At 36.5% G+C, this 7,112-nt stretch overlaps 1 pseudogene; it reads left to right on the forward strand.

Moving 5' to 3' along the window:
* The first annotated feature begins 343 nt into the window (after positions 1-343).
* LOC122134659 lies at positions 344-5,324 on the forward strand (annotated as a pseudogene).
* The last annotated feature ends 1,788 nt before the right edge of the window (positions 5,325-7,112 follow it).

Here is a 7,112-nt window from a genome sequence, read left to right on the forward strand (position 1 = left end):
TATATATATAAAGAATTATGCATAATAATGAATATATATATATATATAATAATATATATATATATATATATATATATATATATATATATATATATATATATATATATATATATTAGTATTTTTTTTTACTTCTAGCCTTCATGGACAATTATATATCACTTAAAAATTAATAGATACAAAATTATTAGTAGTTATTAGGATTGATGTGGTTTGTAATTGGTAAATTGTTGTTGGAATTTTTTTTTTATCAGAATATCAATATGCCTAATAATTATGTTATGCATGCATTGTATTGTCATATACTGCTCTTTAGAACAGAATGGCCCTATATGTGCTCAGTTACCTGAATTTCCATAAAAGCAAAAACTACAAAGATAAAGTTTTATAAATAATTTCAAATTTAAGTAGTAGCAGAGACCACACCAGAACTAACTGTAGCAATACAGAGAAACCCTATGATTGAGATCACTTTAAAACAGAGGTTACGTGCATAATTATTTTAGATTTATTCTGTTTAACACCATTGTAAATAAAATGTTATTTCTTTCAGGGAAATTATAAGGACATTGAAACAGCAGGAATCAGTTCAGATTAACACCTACAAAAGGCAAAAATGGAGAAGTTATTCCGCAAACTCCACGTTGATTTCAAGCACATCAATAAACTAAGAGCTGCGATGTTCTTCAGATAACTGAAAATTCATTACAGTCCCATGAGTTTTATTCTGAAGAGGAGCTGATTCAGACTTTCATACAAAAACTACTGATGATGAACTACAGAGCAAGATACATTAAAACTAAATAGTCCAACGAACAGGATCAAACACAACAAACAGACAATGACTTATCTGAAGAAGAGAGTGATATTTTTGATGATGTTTTCGGAAACCTCTCTCCGTCAGACAAAGCATCAAGTCAGTCTGATCCTGTTCACCCAATGGATGTTCAGATGGCAGTGTTTCATTGTGCTGATGGTTTCCTGAAGCAGCTGTTGGTGACAAAACTGTCCCAGTGTCAGTACGCTCTGCCTCTGCTTGTTCCTGATCCATTCACTCAACAGATTGAGTTTCCTCTATGGACATTCAGACAAATTGAAGAGCTGGAAGACGAGAAACACAGACAATGAAATCATCAGTCAAAACCAGCCAGTCTATAAGGCAAAGACTCCAATGGTGTGTTTCTTCAGGTTTGGCTCTGTGTCTTCATCCAAATCTCAGCTGATGAACAGTCTGATCAATGAGAAACACAACACGTTCTTCCACAGGAACTGCCCAGGCAGCAGCAGAACCAGAGAACTGATGGATGGAGTGGTGGAGATCGCCTGGTTCTGCCCTTCTGGAAAGGAAATGGATAAATTCACTGACTGTGTTGCGTTCTGTAATCTACACGGTGATGCAGGAAAACATGAGAAACAGCTGCAGATCCTCACTGAAATGGCCTCAGTAAACGTTGTTCTTCTACCACAAATGGACAGGAATGACAGAAATGCATCAATAATTAAAAATCTCTACAAAGACAAAAAACTACTCATTTGTCTTTTTACTGAGGATAAATCTACTTTAATTGATATGAAGAAAAGGAAATTCAAAATTGGTCTGAAGGACAGAAATCAGTCAGATGTATCTGAAGAACTCAGAAAAGTTATAAATGCTTGTCTCTTAGAATTGTCTTCCACTTTCAGACTTAAAGATGTGTCCAAACACTCAGATATCAGAGTAGATGAGAAAGATGATGATGACTGCAGTAGAGGAAGAGAAGCAGCAGAGCAGATGATGAGTTTGCTAAAGAAGAAAGAGCTGAGAAACATCAAAGAATCATTTCTGCCTCATCAGAAACTGTGGCATCAGTGGAGTCAGAAGAACAAAGAACTGCATCGACGTCAAGGAGATAAGACAGATAGGGAAATAAGTAGAAAAAACACAGAAATCCATCAACAGCAGCATGAATTTCACATCAGTGACTTCATAAAGTGCTTCATTAAAGAAATTAACTCATATAATCAACATCAGATGATGTTTTTTCTTAAATGGCTCAGAATTCTCCTGGATGAACATACATCAGCTGATCTTTCTGCTCTACACCACAAGTATGATGTAAAATGGTCAACAGTCTTACAACTGAAAGAGAAACATGAAAAGTTTCAGTATCTCAAAACTGAACTTGAGACAATATCTGAGGAACTTCAGGCTGCAACCTTTGGTTTGGAACACATCATGAGGGAGATCGGTCAGCAGATCTATGAATCATGTTCATCTGTCAAGGAGAACAAGGAAGACCTGCAGGTTCACTTCTCTTCTCTCCCGAGTCTTGCAGCAGAGATGATGATCTCTGGATTTCCACTGGAGCTGATGGATGGAGATGCTGGTCATGTTCCTGTGATCTGGATCTCTGCTGTTCTAGATCAGCTCGTCCAGAAACTGGGAGACCAGAGAGTATTTGTGCTGTCAGTTTTAGGGATCCAGAGCTCTGGGAAATCCACCATGCTGAACACCATGTTTGGACTCCAGTTTGCTGTCAGTGCTGGCAGATGCACCAGAGGAGCTTTCATGCAGCTGGTCAGAGTCTCAGACGAGATGAAAACACAAACTTTGACTACATTCTGGTTGTTGATACTGAGGGTCTTCTTGCTCCAGAACTGTCTGGAAGATCAACAAGACATCATGACAATGAATTGGCCACATTTGTTGTAGGTCTTGCAAATCTGACGCTGATCAACATCCTTGGAGAAAACCTTGCTGAGATGCAGGACATTTTTCAGATTGTTGTTCAGGCCTTCATGAGGATGAAGAAGGTCAAACTGAATCCCAGCTGTGTGTTTGTGCATCAGAATATTTCAGATGTCACAGCTGGAGAGAAAAACATGGAGGGAAGGAGACGACTGCAGGAGAAACTGGATGAGATGACAAAACTCGCCGCTGAAGAGGAAGTCTGTGATGAAGAATGCTTCAGTGATGTCATTAAATTTGATGTTCAGAATGATGTGAAGTATTTTGCTCATCTCTGGGAGGGAAACCCACCCATGGCACCACCAAACCCAATTTATTGTGAAAACATTCAAGAACTAAAAAAAACTATTATATCTCATGCTTCAAAATCACATAGAATGAGTCTGACACACCTCAAAGATCATATTAAACATCTCTGGGAGTCTTTACTGAAGGAACAATTTGTTTTCAGTTTCGAAAACTCTCTTGAGACTGCAGCCAACAAGAAACTGCAGAATGAATACAGCAAGTGGTCCTTGAGTCTTCAAAAGGCCAGGAAGGTAATTGAGAACAAACTGCAAAACGAAATAAAAAATGAAGCAATTCATGAAGTTGAGGAAACTTATCTTCAAAGAGAACTGAATAAGACAAGTAAAAAAGTGGAAAAATCAATGTCAGAATTCTTTGAGAAAGACGCATATGCAGAAATATTGATTCAGTGGAAACCAGTATATGAAACAAAAATCAAAGAGCTTCAGGAAAACATTGTGAGAGAAACAAAAGGGAAATTAAATGAGATACTTCAGCATCAAGACCTTAAGAAAAAGACTGAAGAGAGGAAACAACTCGAAAACACTCTCTTTGAAAAGAGCAAAGAACTTGCCTTAAAACACAAAGACAAAGCAAATGATGAAGAAACACTGAAGAAGGAGTTTGACTTGATTTGGGAAAACAGTGTGAAGAAGATCATCACAGACACTGACATACTGAATGATGTGACACAGGTTCTCAGTTGCTGCAAACAGGGCAACAAGTACAACAATATTCTTTCTGTGCCTAATTACTCTAAATATGTCATTTTCAGAAAGTCTTCAAAAAGTCGCACTAAACAAGATGTAAAGGAGTCAACTCCAGAAGATGATGCCAAAATAAGATCAATTGTCAAATATGTTATTCAGCAGACAGACACATTGATTCAGTCATTTAAGATTTCAGAGAAGGGCTACAACATCAGCTGCATTCAACAACTCACAGATTACATCAAGAAGAGTGTAATAGAATATCAGAAAAAAATTGAGAAATTTGAACTTCAGGAAGAATTCTTTGTGGATTTGGTTTATTTCATCTGTAACAGAGCAAAAGAGATTTTTATTAACCAACACAGACAGTTCAGGGAAGCCAGTGATCCTGATTTCTATACTAAGAAGAAGAGAGAAGAGTACTATAGTATCTTCCGGAAATACTGCCATGGCGCAACATCAGCTGTTATTTTTGGTGAGATCATCTGTGAGAAACTTAAAGAGCCCATTGAGCAGAGTGTCTACAAGAACACCGCTAGAGATCTGACAGAAGAAATTAGATCAAACTGTGAATCACTGAATGGAAGCAGATCAAATCTGGAGAAACACATCCTGAAGAGACTGGCTGAAGAGGAGGATTTTTACAAATACATGGATTACATTAAAACTCCCAGAGATCACTTCAAGAGTTTCATCAGAGGTGAAGTCAGTCGGTACATCACTGATAAGTTCAGTCTCAGTGTTTTACCCAAGATGGAGAAGAATATTAAACTCCTGCAGCAGAAGATCATGAAAGCAGCTCATGAATCCACTGAACATGTTCAAGTCAACAGTGGAGATGTTGGTTTGTGGCTGAAGAGTTTTACAAAGCAGCTCTCAGATCAGTTGATCTTTTCTGTAAAAAACCTGAGTGGAGTGAAACATGATGATGTTGATTTCAAACTCTTGGAAGATGTGATAAAACAAAAACTTTCTGCTCTAATGTCTGAGATTAGCAGTAGATTCAACACAAACACATTTCCAATAAATCTGGAGTATAAATACAGACCTGATGAACTTCTGATTGATCACCTCTGTCAGTGCTGTTGGGTTCAGTGTCCGTTCTGTGGAGCCACCTGCACCAATGACACAGAAAACCATGGTGGAGATCACAGTGTTCCTTTACACAGAGTGACTGGAATTCGTGGACAGCACTTCACAGACACAGTAAATCTTTGTGCTAATATTTGCACAAATTTAGCAAGTGATCTTAATTTTAAATCACACCATGGATGGGTCAGTTTTAGAGATTACAGAAGAGCAGGAGGAGTTTATGCAGACTGGAGCATCACCCCTGACCTCTCTGAACAGCCCTACTGGAAGTGGTTTGTGTGCAGATTCCAGAAAGATCTGGAAAAATACCACAATAAAACATTTGATGGACAGGGACGGATCTCATATGAATGGAGAAAATACTCAAAACAGGATGCTATTGACAGTTTACATAAGCTTTAACTGGGCAGTGGACAGAGAACAGAGACTCTCAGATTCACCTCAGATCACAGTCAAAGATGACTTTCTATTGCATTCTCAGATGAGCAAAGCTCATACACTAGAAAACGATAAAAAAACCAAACAAACAAAACTATGAAAACACTCAAACACATTTTTGAACATAGACTTGAAAGTGATAAAAACATTTATCTCTGAACACTTAGACCTAATGTCACTCAATAAAAAAGTGCGATTAAATTTTTTATAATCCAAACTGAAAACCTGTTAACTGTGGTACTCACATTTTTGAATTTAAAAGGGTAAAGACTTGAAAGTTATATGAATTTCTGATGACCAAACCTAAATTTTTTTTGACAAAGGTCAGAACTCCTGACTCAGATTATCAATCTTGTCATAAATTACTCTTTAATCTATTACCGGTCAATTATCATCATCAAAAGAAAGACATTAATGATAGATTGCTGATGATATAAAATAAACGTGAATATATAAACATGAGGCAGCATTGCTAAAGCTCAATGCTTGTTATCAGATGGCTGGAGTAATGGTGAAGTCTACAACCTGTTGATCTGACTTATATGCAAATCAATGGTAAAAAAAAAAAAAAAAAAGCACATTGATTCAGAATGCAGCATCACGTCTGATCTTCAACAAGCCTAAAAGGGCACACATCACACCTCAGCACCCTTCTATTTCCACTCACTCTTACAGATCTACATCCCCTTCAGAGATCTACAAGTGAGTGATGCCTAGTGGTACCATCACAGAGAGGCACAAAATCACTTTCCAGAACATTTTCATTCATTATTCTTTACTGCTGCCTACCCTTATCACATTTCGCAGAATCCCTGAATGTCTCCTCGTACTAATCCCAACAATGTCTTCAAACGTTCTATTAAAAAGCACTTTTTGTGTTTATTAATGACTTCTTTATGATGATTCTGCTTTTGTTACATTCCTCCGTTTTTAATTGCTAATCAAGACATAATAAATGAATTTTTCAAAAACACCCATTCAAAATTTATTTAAAACATACTCTCAATTAAATTCAATCAAGACATAATAAATGAATTTGTTAAAAAGACCCTGTCAGATGTTCTTTTACACTTATTTTACATGTATTTGTTACATGCCCCCTTTTAAATCCAGAGGTAGGAAGAGTTGTGTAACTAGAATAGTGGGGAGAGAATGAGAGAACTGCCGTCTCCAGGTCCCAGGGCAGATACACAAAATGCTCAGCAACATCAGTTTCAAAATAACACTAGATATTTTATTCAATAAACTGCGGGAAATAATCAAACAAAGGCTTCAGGAGGGAAAGAGGCCAAAGCAATAAACAAAAGCATACTATTTTTTTTTAAATTTTTTTTTTTTATTTAAATTAATAACTTTCCTACCAAAGAAAATAAAATACACATATACTTCCCTGACTCACTCTTTAATTTCAACACAGCAAAAAAAAAAAAAAAGGTTTTAAAAGAAAAGGCATCCACATCCCTATACAACAAAACTCCCATAAATGATTTAGAAATAGCTGAAGCACTGCACATGTAAGGAAAAGCGAAGTCCAGCAGCCTGCCTGAAGGTGTTCTGCGTGTATGTCTTTTCTTATGCTTATGTAAACAAATCACTTGATTTATTAAAACTTTGATTTTGAATTTCATTCAAGTGACTGTAAAATAAAAATTGCAATAGTAATTTTAAAAGTTAATCATAATGTTAGTTGTGCTTGCTTGCTTTCTCTTGACAAATTGTGTTTTTTGTTCAGTCTTTCCTGTACAACTTGCTAACATCAGTAATAGACAGAAATTGAAAGGACTCCAATGAAGTGCAAACTGCTCAATTCATTCATGAGCCTTCAGTTTGATCGATCCTGGCCGTAGATTTGCAGTTAC

This window comes from Cyprinus carpio, unplaced genomic scaffold (assembly GCF_018340385.1).
Source record: "Cyprinus carpio isolate SPL01 unplaced genomic scaffold, ASM1834038v1 S000006585, whole genome shotgun sequence".
NCBI lineage: Eukaryota > Metazoa > Chordata > Actinopteri > Cypriniformes > Cyprinidae > Cyprinus > Cyprinus carpio.